Raw genomic sequence first — 18115 nt, 5'->3', positions numbered from 1 at the left:
TTGGGGCGGTAAACAATCCAATTGGACACAGAGGGAGCAAGGGGGCTATACTTGTGGAAAGACCAGGAGTTTGTTGAACTATTCTGGTGCTGAGACACGAGGCATAGAAGGTGCAGATCCTAGCTCTGCACATATGCTGCAAACTGCAGTATTTTCCAGCGGTCAATACCTGATGTATGTCTGCAACCTTTGGCTCCCAGGATGTATTGGATTACAGCTCCTGTCCGCCCTAGCCAGTATAGTCAATAGTGGATTATCATATGAGCCATAGTATCGCCCCATGCTGCAACAATTCAGAAAAGAACTCAAGACCCACCTCTCCTCCTTAACACCTAGTCCATCACATTGCCCCTAATGCCGCCTGTCTCAATAGACAACACCTGCCCTTCTCCTCCCTAGCCAGTATAGTCAATAGTGGATTATCATATGAGCCATAGTATCTGGAGAGGCGGCAGTTGCAGAACCCTGCGCTAAATGGTGATGACTCAAGTGTCTCTACATTTAGAGACACATCCATGTTTATGTGTAACTCTGCAGTGTCTTAAAAAGGTGGATGATAAATGGGGCGACAGAGTGACATCATTCTATCTGTAGTTACAATATGGCAGCTAAGCATAGCAACGTACATCAGGGAAACAACCACAAATGATACAACTCAAACACATTACTCATGATTCACAAACAAGCAGCACATGAGCTGATGCGATTCTCCAAAACATCAACCTTCGCTGGTGCCAAGGAATGCAGTACACTTCACTTGAGAATGGCTCCATATGCCCAGGATGTTGTTTGGCTGGGGACTACTACTGTTGGATGGAAGGGGGACATGTTTTCATTCTAAAATGTAATTAAAATATCTGAATAATTGATCACACTTATATAACCCTTTGCACTGTGGAGAACACTAATGCCTTACTCCTAGGCCCACTGGTGAGTGGTTTCATGACCGCACCAATGATTCAGAAGTCTGTTGCCTCATATTTTCATATTGGGGTATTTTAGTTATCAGGTCTCTGCCTGACAAATGAATAGGCATGAATAAGGATTGTACAAAATGTAGGTTCACAGGCCGTAGGTGGGAGTCATTGGGAAACTCATCATCTCGGGCAGACAGCGCACCACCAGAAGCCAGCACACGTGCAGACTTGAAATCCACTGCTGCAAAAAGGAAAGGACCAGAAAAGAAGCCTTCTTTGCCTACGACCCAAGACTATGGAACCCCCTCCCCGTGAGCATTAGACCCGCCGCATGCTCCAACAATTCAGAAAAAAACTCAAGACCCACCTCTCCTCCTTAACACCTAGTCCATCACGTTGCCCCTCATGCCACCTGACTCGCTAGACGCCACCTGCCCTTCTCCTCCCCGCCACCCGGTGCAGCTGTACCCCTCCTCTGTGCTCCTCTATATCCTACCTCTGCTGTATATCTGTTCTGTTGTTAACACTGAAAAGCGCTCCATTATGCATCAGTAATGTTGTACACCTCTGTAAAGCACTCTGTTATGTACCTGTATTGGTATTTACCTCTGTAAAGCGCTCTGTTGCTTCTCGAAGCTAGGTCTGCACTCTTTGCATACCATAATGATAATGTTAATAGTATGTCCTCAGTTAAGTTCCTATAATTTAAGTTTCAAGTTGCATGTAGTAAAGTAAGCACAAAGTAGTTGGACAAAAAACCTATTGGCTCCCAACACCGAGGTAAGCCAGCTCCAACTGACACCAGTAGACACCTAGGCGAGGGACTACTCTGTGGTAACATCACACCTGCACCTCACAAAGACATATAGACAGGCAAACATGGTGGGGAGGAGCGGGGTGCCACACATCACCCTCCTTTCACAACAGCACACATAGTTATTCACACCGAACTGGATATGCTTGAAGCAGCGAGAAGGAAGTGAGGATAAGGGAAGACACAACCATGCACCTGTCCTATCACAGCAGGTATCATCACAAAGCTTGGAAGGGCCTCGTCCTGACAGTTCTGGGACCCCATCTTGTGCCTGGTGCACAAGCACGGCGGGGGACAGAAAGGATACACCCAAGCACCTAACACTGTATTGGTTAAGTAAGAGCACATCCAGGTAGGAAAAGCAACACACACATATATATATATATATATATATATATATATATATATATATATATATATATATATATATATATATATATATGTACAGATACTTATACGTAATGCCTATAAGGCAAACGCCAGAAAGCGCAAGTATTACACAAGCACTGCATGGAAACTAGGCACCTCCAGCATGGAAGTACACAGAGGAACAGCTTCACCAAAAGCAAGGTCCTCTCACACCCCCAGAAGAATCAGAGTCACGGAGAATAAGCCACATAGCTGTCATAAATTCCCCAAGCACCAAGGGAGCACCACAACACACTATAACGTGTTCTTGTGGAGATCAACCAATTAAACATGTTAACCTCAAGGAGAAACCTATGTTGGCCTAGGCTGTAAACGCCAGAAAAGCCTAGTCTTAATTTCTCTTTATAGTATGAGTGTGAAAGGTTTATTACAGTTTAGTCTTTAAAGACAAAACAGGCACCATCCTGGCATTAAGCCATTCCCAACCAACTAACCCACCCCGCCCTCCAGATGAGCTGACTTCAAGACATCGAAAAAGGCACTTACAAGGCCTTCCAGTCTGGTAATCCCGCCTTGTTTAGAACAATCATTTTATCGGCCCTTGGCAGTAGTCCCTCATTTATGTCCATACTTAGACAGGACAACCTGACCCGTTTGTTCCCGGTAAACATGGCTGGGGTGATGCATGTCCCATGCCGTTCTCCACCGGCGAGGGGTATTAGCCTCCACCCATATGACGATGGTGCCGGAGAAGAGCTGTATTGTTGAAACCAGTTCAGACAAGCCGATCCATTGGCACTGAGTCGATATCCTTGTCCCACTATTATGGGGCCGGCCGACTATCCAGAGTCAGCATGTGTAGAGCAGCTGCTTAGTTGGTGGCTAACAGTATGTCCTGGTGCAAATACAATCCGGTTACCCTAATCAGGAGTCTGATGGGATTAAAGGAAAAATGCTATGGTTATGGGGGGGGTGGCGCTATGGCAAGGCATAGGACAACAACAACAGCAATGTTTGTCCCAATACTGCTTCTTTGTCTTCTGCCAAGGAAGTTCCTCTGAGACCCGCTCCCTCCCGTCTCTTGATCCTCCATTCCCAGCTTTCATCATACCGTTCTTATTTTTCCAATTCGCTTTCATTCCTTACTTCTTAATTCGGCTGGGTTTAAATCACTGATTATAATTGGTTTGATTTGTCCAGCATCAAAGATTCAGAGTCTGTTGTCCAGATGAAGGCGTTAAATTGTTTCCTACAACAAAACCTCTCAAGCTATGTATAAGCTTATGTAGACACAGATGTTACAGACAGACACAGGCATAGAAAGCGTTTTGTTATATTTCGGATCAAAACCATCTAGCACGACTAATGACTATTTACTGAATTATTTGCTCGTGCAATCTCTAGGAATAAGGACTAGGCGTGTTCTTGGATGTATTGACAATGTGGTAATCCCAAAGGGATAGATAGTCATGTTAATCACAGGATAAATCACTAACATGGATTTTGGATTAATTGTTTTTGACTTTTTTTTTTGTTACAACTATTTTTACTGTAATCAACTGCAAGGCCACTTTCAAATAGTTTTATGATTAATTCATATATTTCTGCCTGGGTTCTTTTTCTTGCTGGCCATTTATAATTGTTTTAAAGTTTTTTTCTAACAAATCCTTTTCTGCACATTTATTTCATTGACTTTGTTGTATAGGAGATGTAATCTTCTTTTCCATTTTCAATAATGTATATTTTATATCAAATAATATGGTGAATTAATGATTCATGACTACCAGAGTTTGTAACATTAATGGTTATGTGGTGTAATGATTTTATACAGTGCCCATTAACTCTTTTAGATGCCCCAACCATATGTTGCCCCTTTTCCTACAATCCCAGTCACATTTAGCCCCTTCTGGTGGTCCTTAACCTTTTTAGCTGGCCCCAGAACTGCGTTGCTCCTTTTTATTGACACCCAGTCCAACATAGCCCCTTTTGTTGCATCTAGCCCCTGTTCTTGTCCCCTTTAATCCATATTCCTGCCCCTTTAGCCAATTGTATTGCCCCCAGTCCTATTTATCTCCTTTTTTACCCCTTCTAGACTCTTTTCTCACCCCAGTTTCTTTTCCTGCCCTCAAACCTCTTTAGCCTCTTTTATTGGCCGAATCCCTTTCCTTCCTCACAGCCTCTTTTTTAACTCTGAGACAGGCCCCTGCACCCTCGTTTTGCACAGTCGTTTCCCGGCGTTGGCTTCCACCCATGAATTCCCTGGCTCCCCCAGGTCTAAAGCAAAGATGCCCTAGAAACAACTGAAGACTGTGGCATCGGGACATACATGCTTATGGTTGGTGGGGGCGGGCACAGGGTCCATGTGGGATGGGAAGTGAAGGGACGGGAAGGAGTTAGTGAGGAGTTGGAGAACGTTGATGAAAGGTGGTTTATGAACTTGCTCGTGTGTCTGTGCCTTATTCACGGAGGCGCCGTGTGGATGAGTGAGTGTGTGGTTGGGGCAGTCCCCGAGCCAGAATCCAGCATTGGCACCTACCGGGCTGCTTGTGGAGGCCTTACTTGAACCACGGAGAGCGGCAGTGAGATAGAGTGCACAGCGTCTGAGGAGGATGCACAAGAAAAGAAAATCCTAGTTCAGGTGCTAGCAGCAGCAACCGAAAGCAGATGCATCTTAGGTTTTAAGGCCACCATTGACATGGGACTGATACAGATACTTTACAGACTGATGATCAACAAGTACACAGACAAGGTGGATAAGATGGACCAATTGTTTCCAACACTCTTCAAAGGCATAGGGAAGTTAAAAAACAGACAGATCTGACCCAACATTGATTGATTCATCCAGAGGCAAGTAGAAAAGGAGTTACACAAACTCTTACAGCAGGATATAATAGAACCAGCATCAGGACCCACATTGCGGGTGTCCCCCATTGTGCCAGTGCCAAAAAAAGAGTTGGAGACTATAAGAATCTGCGTAGACATGAGGAGACCAAACCAAGCAATAAAAGGAGAATGTCATCAATACCCCCGTATCACTCATATGATACACTTGCTAAATGGTGCCAAGGTATTGTCTAAACTCAACCTCAACAAAGGTTATCATCAGCTGATACTGAGCTCTGAATGGCGTTACATTACCACCTCCGTGATGCACCTAGCCCTCTACAAGTACAAGAGTTTAAGCTTTGGCGTGTTCTCAGCAGTGGAAATATTTGAAGCCGAAATACACAATGTGATAAAACACACCTCGAATTGCATGAACTACAGCAACAATATTCTAGTCTTTGGCACCAGTGTGGAAAAACACAACAACACACTGTCACAGATATGCATGGCTCTAGAAGCAGCAAATTTCACTGTCAACAAGAACAAGTGGGTGTTCAGATAAGACACCCTGCGTTTCTTTGGACACATATTTTCAGAGAAAGGGATGACACCAGATCCTGAAAAGGTAGCTGCGTTGAACGGGACTCCTCCGCAGACAAACGTGTCAGAGCTCGGATCCTTCACGGGACTCGCAAGATACTGCACATGATACATAAATGACTATACAACCATCAGTTAACCCCTGAGGGCACTCATGAAACAACACAGGCCATTTCCCTGGTCCCCACAGTGTCAGTAGGTGTTTACTACCATCTGCAACAGAATATCAGAACCCAAAAACATGCCTACTTCAATGTAACAAGTTACACTGAACTAACAGCAGATGCAAGTCCGGTGGGACTGCCGATAGTATATGCCTGTGAGCACTTTCACTTGTTCCTCTATGGCAAACCGTTCACGATAATAACAGATCATAATGCATTATTATTTCTCTACAGCAATCCTCAAGGAAAAATGCTGCCACACATAGCCAGGTGGGGTCTCCGTATACAAGACTATGCATTTGATATAGTTCACAGACCAGGGAAGGAAGAAAATCCTGCCGACTTCCTGTTCCGACACCCGATGAAAGCTGAGACGCCAGAACCATCAGTGGCTGACAGATACATACAATACATAATACAGCAAACTATCCCCCAAGGGCTTGACCCACTAAAGATCTCACAAGAGACATAAATGCACATCACCATACAAACCGTGGCTAAAGGCCTGCAATCTGGATAATGAAAAAAGCGCCAAGGAAAGAGGGAAACGCGAATCGGCAGAGGTGAGATGGGACAATGACACCTTCCTATTGGACAAAGAATAATTGGCACGTTTTGAGAAAGTGCTACTGCTCAAAGGAAATAAACTGGTCATACCCACCTCCCTGCGACGACAAGTGGTGAAACTGGCCCATGAGGGGCATCATGCTATTGCGTCAACAAAAAGGATGCTACAACAGAAAGGATGGTTCCAGAAACTAGAAACCCAGGTGGAGGAATTACTCAAAGAATGCTCCACATGCTGTCGCCTCACACAGGGTAAGGCATCCTGAACCACTACATATGACAGCACTACCGGGGAGAGTGTGGGATGAAGTTCCCATCGACTTCTTTAGGCCTATAGAAGGGGGGAAATATGTGCTAGCAACAATGAATGAGTACTCAAGGTTCCAGGAAGCGCAGATAGTGGGATCCTCGGCAGCCCATCATGTCACACCTGTATGAGACAGGATGTTAACGGCATACAGCATTCAAAGAATAGTAATGTGGAACAGCGGACCCCATTTAGAGGCCAGGACTTTAAGACTTTTGCTGAGTATATTGGGTTTAAACACAGGAAAGTAACTTTACTGTGGCCTCAAGTGAATGGACAATTGAGAGATTCATGTCTAATCTAAAAAGAGCAGTGCAAATAGCCCATCTCATGGGACAGCCATATGAACAAGTGCTCTATCAGCTATTGCGGGACTACCGAAATGCGCCACACAGCACCACCTGGAATGTCCAGAGGAGGCGATGTTTGGAAGAAACATACGCACCAGCTTCCACATCTCCCTGATGACTCTGAGAAATACCAGGAAGACAACACCATGAGGGCCCAAGACAGGTTGCAAAAGAGAAGATGAAATGAAATGCAGATATCAAGCGACGAGGGAAGGAGTCTTGCTTTGAGGTAGGAGATGTAGTGGTAGTAAAACAACTACAAACCAACAAGCACACAGCTACATTCCTGCTGCAGGGTTCCATGATAATGGCAGAAGGTGATCAGTGACAGATAACACAGAGCTCCTCATACATCAGGAGGATGCTGAGCAGTAGCAGGAAACCAAGGAGAAACAGATCTGAAGAGGAGGACACTGTGAGGGGTCAGTAATGTGAGAACCATGACTATGTTTAGTTTTCTCAAGATTCAACATTTTATTTTGCACAAAATTATAAAATAACCCCTAACTACCAGGGGATGTCCACCTAGTCTAGGATCTAAGGGAAAACCTAGCATTCACAAAACTAACCCTCATACTAAACAACATAAACATTCAAAGCAACATGAAAACAACATAAATAAAAGGTTACAAAACATCCAGTGTCTTGGATGACTTGTACTGATCCTGGGCACATCTTGCTCCCCCAGGAGTGTTCCAAAATCTATTTCTTCCAATGAAATAAAGTTTTAAACAAAGTCTTCAAAAGTTCCAAAGAAACAAAAGTTCACACAAATAAAAATCCACTGGTAACAGGTCCTTCTTTGCTTGATGAAAAGATTATCGTCTCCATTTCCACAAAGAAAAAAACAGCACCAATGGGGATTCCTGGATAACTTCCTTTCAGGAAAGAACGGGTAAAGTTGAAGACAAAATTACCGTTTCTATTTATATCAACTACTCTTCTTTCAACTTCTGCTGAGTCTTTTATACACAGTTTGTCAGGATGTTTCTGCTAAGGTTTTCTCTCTCTTCAGCAACTTCCTTCTACTGTTGAAACTGTGTGAGCAGGCTCCCTTGCCCCACAGTTGATTTCTACTTCTACTTCTTTCAACCATTTACAGTTCTGAAAAGAATGTTGACGACCACAGTTCTACTGCTGCTACTACAACTTTTAATGTTAGGCACATTTACTGCTACTACTGCAACTTCAACTTTAGGCAACTTCAACAAGACTTCTTTGAACTCTCCATGTTGGCAACACACTCTTCTCTCTTCTATGACAAGAAAGGGGAGCCTCTTTGCCTTTCCTACTGTCTTGTAGCTACCACAACGTCTGCCTGCAGCTTCCAGACTATTTCTTCTCCACTTTAGCAGTCTCAGTCATGCAGATTTTAAATCGGCTTCTTTTAAGAAGTACCCAGCTCCCTTCCCTGGCTTCATGCACACCTTTTCCTTCAGTAGTTACCCCCAAAGCTGGTGTGCCACTCTTTCAGCTTTGGATAACTTTGTCACCTTCCTTTTAGAGGACTCTTAGGTAACAACAACATCATCGACTCCAGAATAATGGTGTACAGTTCTTAATAAGCAGGATTCGCTTTCACAGAGTTTACTCTATGGGCTTGGGTAATGTTTGCCCTTCGTTCAGCTTCAGCCACTTCTACGACTTCTACTTCAGTGTTCAATATGTTACAAGATGTGGCTCTCTTAATAGAAATGAATTAGGCAAAAATGATTTAGTTTTAATCTTGAACTGCCACTTCAAAAAGATGCACGTTCCCACCTTTCGGTTAGCTTTCAGCATTCAAGATATCGGGAAACACTGTGTCTTGCGCAGCCTATTGAAACTGTGCTTGTAACATTTGGAGAAAGTCGGTTGTGCTTCAATAAGTTTACCGGCAACGTTCTCCTCGTTAATGGGAGCCATGCGACCGCTCGGCAACAAGTTATCTCTAACAAGGGGCAAAAGAGATGCTTTCATTACACAAGTGTTCTTCAACTTGTTAACATACATAAGCATGTGTTACATTTACCTTATTAGAAAGACTTCCCAATTCTGCGAACAACTTATACTGACTTGGATGTATACGTAAGTGTAAATAAAGCTGGCTACAGTTACCAGAAACGTATTTCTGTTGATTTGGAGTACAGAGCTTCCCTTTTCTGACTCCACAATTATAACAACTGCGGGCTGCTTCTGCTTCCCAGCTTGGTTTCTTCTCCTGCTACTTCTACAGGCCCTCTTGGGACCCACACCCATCTACTGTACGGGTGTCTCCGATCCAGCCTCATTAAGGGAGAATCTTCCACTCTCCAGCTTCCCTCTGCTTGCTTCTGCACGACTTCAGCTCACAGGAATTAGGTGCACATGGAAAGACTGCCTGTTTCCTCCAGTCTCTTCCAATGCTGCCACAGTCAAACAGGGTTTGTGAGCACAGGACCAACTCAGAGCCTGAGGGTGAAATCTGTCCTTCCTCTGCTCCAGCATTCCTTCTGTGGTCACACTTCTTTGTAAATTGCCAGCCTTGTGCTCTGCTTCTTCTGCTTCTGCTACTGCTGACCACCCGGCCCCTGCTCCAGCTTCTTTATACTGCTCCTCCCGGCTGCAGCCTTTTCTGTCCCTGAGGTTGGTGAACTGGTTTAAGGTACAGGCCCATAGGACTAATTGCCTGACCTTGCCAAAAGATATTAGGCGTGCCTGTCTGACTTTGACGCCTGCATGCCTCTTTAACCCTATTCTTCTTCACAGTCCCTGAAGGTTTATGGGACATGCAGTCCACTTTAGTGAAATTCAATTTCTCTACTTCTATAAAAGGTTTAGAGATGGATTGCCCTCCCTTGATATTATTAAAAGAGGCATTATAAGGTGTAACCTTTTGAGTGGCAGGAAAAGTCAAATGTTCACCGTTCCTGTTGGCATACCTTTGATATTGTGGAGGACATGGGAACGTAGGGGTATACAAGATTGGTTCCTCTGGTTTAACACTAAGTGGAGTCACTCCTTGAGAATGTACCTTTTCTACCTTAGTAGGAGGGCGAAATATATTAAAATGGCAGTAAGCCAATTCCTCCTCTAAGTCTGAGGTAAACGTATTCCTCTTCAAGGAAAAATACTGTATCTCACCCTGTGCAATCTCCCTACCTCCCTGGGCCTGGTCTCCACCCAGGTGATCCTCCTGCAGTACACCACCCCTGGCATGTTGTGGCATCGGGACATGCATGCTAGTGGTTGGTGGGTGCAGGACCAGGGAGTGGGGCGGGATAGGAAGTGACGGGACAGGAAGTAGTTAGTGAGGAGTTGCAGGACATTGACTAAAGACAGTTAATACACTTGCTCCTGTGTCTACGTCTTATACACAGAGATGCTGTGTGGGTGTGTGGTTGGGGCAGACCCCCGAGCCAGAATCCAGCAAAGACCCTCCTGTTCTGCAAACAATCCTAAGCCTATGCAGTAGTGCCTGCTTCAAGCTAGCATCATGGCGGCGAAGTCATTAGTGATAAACCTGCTTGAAAGAATCAGTAACAAAACATTAAAAAAAATATGGTCAGAAGAATGGGGCTCCTTAACCTCCTGAGAGTGTGGCAGAGGATTTATTTGTGATGAGTGAAAACAAAGTACACTGACCAGCCGGCAAGTGTTTCACGTCATCTGTGAATTCCGCAACCACTGCTATTACACAGCTTGAAAGCCTGACAAGGATTTGTCGACAACCGTTAGTCCATTGTTGGTGTTTATGGACAACGGCATGCAGGGGCAGTTCACAGGTGCTTCGGCCGAGGAGGACAATGCTGGCGGTTGGGCAGAGTAAGGTGTCAGGGTGAGGAGTGGATGCAAGGGTCTGAGACAGGCCCACAACTTGTTCTGGCATGAGGAGGAGGGCAGGGGAGGAGGGGTGGTGGGGCATAGAGGGTAGGGAGGCACATTGTCGAGAGGAAATAGAGAGGGGAGCTTGCCAAAGAAGAATGCAGGCAAAGGTAGCACTTGCTCAGCTCCTAAGCCCCCCTTCCACCCTGCGTTTCTCCCCATTACGCTCTCCCTATGCCATCCCTTCCCCCTGACCTACCCCATGCCCCCTGCACTTCTTGATGCTGCACTTGCACGATCCGAATGTCACAAGGCCTAGTAGAACCGTTATTGTTGTTTCTCTTTCCCCCACTGTCCCCCCGCACCCTCACTTTGTCTTGTGGCGCTTGGAAACATTTTCTGCTGTATAGGTGCCATACAAATGTTCAATAAATAAATAATTAAAATAAATAGCTAGAAAAAAAGAGGTCTGCACATATGAGATGGAACACAAGTGGTCTGAAAAAGAATGTTCAGTGAAACCAGACAGAGCCGTGTTTCACACACACATTCCCTTAAGGACTCTTAACAAACGCTTTATCATATATTTCACCAGTGTTCTGCAATGATGTTAGAGCCTTGTTCAGTTCTTATGGATGCACAGTGCCTTTAATGATCCTCCTTTTCAATAATGTGGTTGGAACCAAGCTGGTAGTAGCCAGGGTCTCTTGCCATACAAAGTGCTACGGAGTGTTGCCTGCCCGGTGGTTACACACTCAGTTTAAAGAGGTACACATGCTCGTCTGCATTTTCTTTTTTAAAACAGCCCCTTGCCTTGTTTTCAACCTGAAATCGAGAAATCAGTAAAACAATTGCACCAGCCTTGTTCTTGGAAATGCCTGCGCTTGGACAAGCCTACCAGACACCTCAGTATTCTGCGCAATTGTCTTCACAGTGCAGAAGTTATTCTTTCACAGAAGCATCTTGTGAATAAAATGTGCAAGCGTGCATGCATTAGACTGTGTTTTCATGTCAGCAAATAGACACACGATAGACTACTCGACTGTTCAGCATCGGTAAGTTTAATACATCAGGTTGATGTGGTAGAGGTGGAGTATATGTGCACAGGATGAGGAGCTCTGGAATGGCCGCTTCCCAGTGGGCTGTGCGTGGACAGAGAAGGGGGCCATTAACTCTTTCTATTTCACACGTGTGTCTGCTCCAGCTCAGTAATGAAATATAAGACTTGAAAGAAATAGGTTGGGGAATTCCCTGGGGCCCAGGACGCCTGGCTATGACTTTACCCTCACATCTGCTATGACTTTACCATCACATTGTCAAAAGTACTTAATCAGTGCCAGTCTGCAGTAAACAAAAAAAGCCAAACATTTATTAGGATTTCACGCAGGCAGACTTCTGTGATTTGCACTTCAAAACAGCACCCTTTTCTGCATTTTAATGGACGAGCAGCATATCACACAACAATTCAAGTGCCATCACCACAGTTGCCTGGTTCTTCTGCAATAGTAGATTCTTCCCGGCACTACTAAACGGACCTGGAAAGGAATATATTCACATCCCCACCAACATCTGTGAGTCTGCTAGGCCACATGCACACATCATGCCAGACCTGATGATGGCAGGGAGGAGAGAGTGAACGGGAAGCGTGGCGGAGAGGGAGGGAAGATGGCGGGCGGGTGTGGGAAGCGCGTCGCTTGCTCCGGACCAGGCATAGATTTCTAGATTCAGCCTGGATCTGTAGAATACTGATCGGCTGATGCACTGCCCTGGGTGCTAATAGCATGTACTGTTTGGCGATGTGATGGGCTTTATATGTGCTCCGGCTTTGTGCTTTGTGTCACAGTGAGGTCGCCTCACAAGACTGCGGAGCAGGGAGGAATATTTTGGGTTGCAACCCAACAATGTACACACCAGTTTGTCCAAAGAACAGCAATGAGTGGCCCCTTAGCACCCGAATGGCCACTCCTATAGGAGGCATAAGTGGGTGATTGTGAGGAAATGTTATCTGGCAAGTGTGCAGAAGCCTCAGCTTTTTTGATTTTTTAAAAATAATAAAATTATGCAGGCAGTTCATCTCAGAAAGGGGGATCCGCTAACCAGAACCTCATTCATGAGCTTCATGGCAAAAAGGATGGTGCACACCTGTGCCCTGCTGCATCAGTTGCATGATCTGAGGTTGCAAGGTCACAAATGCCCTTTTGACAGCTGCTGTGAAAGCAAAGTCCCCTCAGCACAGAGTCTGCGTTTAAAATCAGCACCAAAACGACATAATCATGAGATATTGCCATTCTGGTGCAGTTTAATTTCCAAACGTAAACCATATCTGAGATTGATTTATGGTGGCTGGCAATTCACTAATTATTAAAGCCACATCTGATTTGAATCATACACATGTTAACACTGTGAGCCAATGTCAGTTATACAAGGGTTGCGTGTATTCTAGTGAGGCAGCCTATCTCGCTGCTAGCCAGCAGGATTAGTGATGGAAAGACTATACCTTTACTTTAGTTTATTTGTAAGGCGAATCCATAAACCTATGGGCGTGAGGGCGCAGACAAGAAACCAACACACAAATAACACAGAAAGGGCCAGACTGTGCAGGGAATGCGTAGGCCAACAGCAAGCACAGGAAAAGAACAACCCCCTCAATAGGAGAGCAGGGTCTTAAGCTCTTTCTTAAACAGTGGCAGAGAGGAATGTCCTCTCAATATCGGTGGGAGCGAATTCCATCTCAAGGGAGCAGCACTCAAGAAGACTCCTAACTGGACCTTCTTGGTTTTACACTTCAGTAAAAAGAGGTCATTTTGATTGCTAGACCTCCGGCTTCTGAAATTAGGTTTATCCCTGATGTGATCTTGTAGGTAGGTCGGCATATGCCTCAGTCTACACTTGAAGGTGATGACTAGTAGCCTGAAAGTAATATGTTCATCCACTGGGAGCCAATCTAGGGAGCGACTAGCATCTGTTACATGGGCACGATGAGAAAGACCTGTAACAATTCTAACTGTGCCATTTTGGGTGACTTGAAGTCTGTTGATGACTGACTACAGCAGTTGTCAATTTTGGCCCCTATTATTGCGCGGGCAATAGATTCAGCATTGGCTTGTGAGATGTACGGTCTGAGGTGGGCCAGAAGTTTGATGTAATTGATTGTTGCTGAGTCCATGCTCCCCACATGGGCTTTCATATTAAGCGACTGGTCAAGTGTGACCCCAAGGATTTTGACCTTAGATTGAGGAGAGATGGTCACATCCCCTAGATAAATGTAACGCTCACCTGGCTCCCACGGAGGCGCTGGTCTGGTCTGGGTTGCTGTGGCCTCTTCAAGCGTGATGCACAGAATTCGGACCACCGATTGAACAGGACCCCCAAATCTTGCTTGTCTGGCCCGTAGGAATATCCTTCTGCAGATGAGAAAGGGGATTAACTGTCTGCTGAATAGTGTGCTTGCTCCCCCATTTCCCCCTTCGCTCTTCTCTGATTCCTCCAAACCCCCCGGTTTAAGCTCACCTTATGGTTTGGAAGGATGAACTCTCCATCCTGCTTCTGGTGCAGGGGCGCGCGTTCGTCCAGTTACTTCACTGGTTTTCAGAATGGCGCTGGCACATCCACTTGACTTTTCTGAGTGATACGCCGTAAGTATGAAGATGCAAAAGTTCAAGTGTGAGCCTCCTTTTATGTTGTCTTTTCTGTCCTTTATTTCAGGTGCAGAACAAAGACAATGCGTTGAGGGGTTAAATTGCCGGTGGTAAAATCAGGTGAGTTAGTGATGAGGGCGACCCCTCTAAATGTCTTTATAATTCCCCAGTAATGTCTTTTGACCTTTCCCCATAGGGGCCGGGGTGCGGTACCTGCCAAAGATGCGGCGCCGACCCGAGATGTGGAATGGTTCACCAAGAAAAGCCGGTAAGTAATATGGCTGAAAATTCGGCTTTCCTCTTGTGTTCCCTTGCTCACCTTTTGTCTCTTCTTCTCTCCCCTAGGTGCAGAGATGTGGCGACCGGTGCTGAGAGCCGCGATGGAGCCGGGCGGCGTCTCGGGAGCAGGTGAGTGAAGCGCAGCGCTGCAGCGAGCAATGCAGTGCTTTTAAATGGAAGTCTTCCTTCAGGAATGCTGGCGTGAAGATTCCGGATGCAGGTAAGAAGGTTGAATAAGTTCTTGGGTTTCACCTTTCTCTTCTCTTATTCCCTTACAGGTGTTCCAGGTTCGAGGCGGGCGTGGCTGGAGTCCAGGTGCAGGAGCAGACACGGTGAGCGTTCAGCTGCTGGGATGCAGAACAACGCGAAGCACGTGTGGCTGTCCGGGCGTGACTTAAATAGCTTTGGAAGAAGTTCCAGCTGAGTATTCTTCCACAGCCCCACCCAAGTAACAAAATAGTTCCTTCAGAAAAATAGTCCCTCCTAAGCCTCATTTGGCTTGGTTCTTCATGCAGCATGGTCTGCATCAGGTGAGTGTGCAGCATGGTCTGCTTCAGGTAAGTGCACCAAACACTTCCCCTTATGAGCCTGGCACCATGGGCGCCAGGACAGAGTCCAAAGCGCCCCTAAAAAGGGCCGCTGGGCTTTTACCCGGGGGCGTGATGCCTGCTCCCGGTGGTGCTGGGCCTGGCCTGGTGCTCCGGGGGTAGACATCATGACAGCACTCCCCCCCAAGGCCCCTCCCAAGGTCGTTTTCCCAGGAGGTTTCGGTTTGTTCAGGAAATTCCGATGGAACCTTTTTACTAGCCGAGGTGCATGTACGTGGTCGCTGGGTTCCCAAGATCTTTCCTGAGGCCCGTACCCCTTGCAATCATTTAGATAGAAAAGTTTTGATTTTGAGAACTTAGATTCCAAAATGTTCTTCACCTCGAATTCAGGCTCCCCATCTATCTGAATTGGTTCTGGTGGTTTAATTAATCTGGTTCCTGGTTGCACTGGTTTCAAAAGCGACACATGAAAAACGGGGTGAATCCGCATGTTAGCTGGTAGATCTAGCTTGACTGCCACTGGGTTAATTATAGCTTTGATCGAGTAAGGGCCTAAATACCTTGGATTAAAAGTCCGAGGTCCCTTGAGCGATAAGTGTTTGGTAGCCAACCATACTTGATCCCCTATTTGGTATGGAGGCGCCTCCCTTCGATGCAGATCCGCATCTTTTTATATTTCCCTTTCGCATGTTGTAAGTGTGCAGTAGCATCCTTGAAGGCTTGAGTAATCGTAGAATGCAAATGGTCCACTGCGGGCATTTCGAGGCTCAAAGGTGAGTCCAAGTCTGAAGTACGAGGGTGATGTCCATATAGGGTATAAATGGGGCTCTGACCAGTTCCAGAGTGTATCGAGTTATTGTATGCATATTCAGCCACCCATAAAATATCCTTCCAATTACCCTCCGATTGGTGCAACATACATCGTAGATATTGTTCAAGGGTTTGGTTCGTTCTCTCTGTCTGATCATCGGTCTGTGGGTGGTGGCTGGTTGAGAGTCTTACGTCGATTTGTGCCAGTTGACAACACTTTTTCCAAAAATGAGAAATAAACTGGCTTCCCTGATCGGAGATTAGTATGGACGGGAATCCATGCAGACGGATGATATTTTCGAGGAATTCCTTGGCAAGAACAAAAGCTGAAGGTAATCCTTTCAACGGAATAAAATGGGCCATCTTGGAAAATAAATCCACCACAACCAGAATAGTATTGTATCCATTACAAGAGGGCAGGTCTGTAATAAAATCTAGTGACAAGGTGTGCCAAGGTGCTGGTGGAATGTCTAAGGGTTGAAGAAGACCGGCGGGTTTTGTTTTTTGACCTTTGTTTTGGGCGCAAACTCCACAGGACATCACGAAAGATTTAATATCCTTTCGCCAGGACGGCCACCAGAATTGTCGTTTAATTTTTTCCTCTGTTTTGGCAATACCAGGATGTCCTTCCATCACAGTATCGTGATGACGGGAAATAACCAGTTCTTGCAATTCCTTTTCTGGCAAAAATAAACGTCCTTGGAAGTAAGGTAAGCTATTGTTCATTGAAAAGGCAGACCCCCTTTTGATCCAATCCTGCAAGGCTGAAGAGTCCAGGAATAGTTTTACCCGTGCTTGAATGTCTTCAAGGGTTTGTAAAGTGGTTATCCCCAAGATTCTTTGTTCGGGAATTATTGGCACAGGTTCTGAGTTTGTGTCCATTTCTCCCATTCCAATTCGAGATAGCGCGTCCGCTTTGCCATTCTTACAGTCGGGACGGTAGGTGATTACGAAATAGAACTCAGCAAAGAATAAAGCCCATCGGAGCTGTCGTGAAGACTGAGCCTTGGCAGTTTTTAAATATTGTAAATTTCGGTGATCAGTGATCACGGTGATGGTATGCCTGGCGCCAAGAAGATAATGCCGCCAAGCCTTAAAGGCGGACTTAATGGCTAATAATTCCTTATCGGTGATTGCATAATTTATCTCCGGCGGCGAGAACTTTCTGGACCAAAATGCTACAGGGTGCAGTTGGTTGGTTTCGGGGTCTCTCTGAGACAGGACAGCTCCCATGGCTAAGCTGGATGCGTCGGTTTCGACTATATATGGGAGATCAGGACGCGGGTGTTTCAAAATAGGTGCGGACGTAAATTTAGCTTTTAATTCCTGAAAGGCCTGTTCAGCTTCCTCGGTCCATTCAAAACATTTATTCTTCCGCAAGAGTGCAGTGATGGGTTGCACCACCTGTGAAAATTCCGGGATAAATCTGCGATAAAAATTGGCAAAACCAAGCATGCTTTGGACACCTTTCACCGAACTAGGTGATGGCCATTTGAGGATGGCATCCACTTTCTGTGAGTCCATTCGGACCCCTTTAGGTGTCAGGATGAATCCAAGAAACTCAACCTCGGTGGTATGGAAAACGCATTTTTCCAGCTTTGCAAACAGTTTGTGCTGGCGCAATTTCTCAAGGACGGCCCTGACATGTTTTCTGTGATCAGATTCCGAAGAGGAGTACACCAGAATGTCATCGATATACACGACAACACAGACATCGATGAGTTCCCGAAGGACATCGTTCATGAAGAATTGGAAGGCAGCAGGCGCGTTGCACAACCCGAAAGGCATCACCTGGTATTCGAATAGTCCATATTTTGTACGGAAGGCCGTTTTCCATTCGTCGCCTTCTTTTACTCGTACCAGTCGATAAGCCCCCCGGAGATCTAACTTGGTGTATATGCAAGCGTCCTTCACCTGGTCAAGGAGTTCAGGGATCAAAGGCAGAGGGTAACGATTTTTAACAGTTATCTGGTTCAATGCGCGGTAATCGATACAAGTTCTAAGGTCGCCTTCTTTTTTTGGCACGAAGAACAAAGCCGAGGATGCCGGAGACTTTGACGGGCGAATGAAACCATTGGCTAGGTATTGGTCTAAATACTGTCTCAAATGCAGATTCTCCAGCTCAGTAAGGGCATAAATCCTG

Source organism: Ambystoma mexicanum, chromosome 2p (assembly GCF_040938575.1).
Source record: "Ambystoma mexicanum isolate Mex_15411 chromosome 2p, UKY_AmexF1_1, whole genome shotgun sequence".
Classification (NCBI taxonomy): domain Eukaryota; kingdom Metazoa; phylum Chordata; class Amphibia; order Caudata; family Ambystomatidae; genus Ambystoma; species Ambystoma mexicanum.
Note: the sequence above shows the minus strand (reverse complement) of the source record.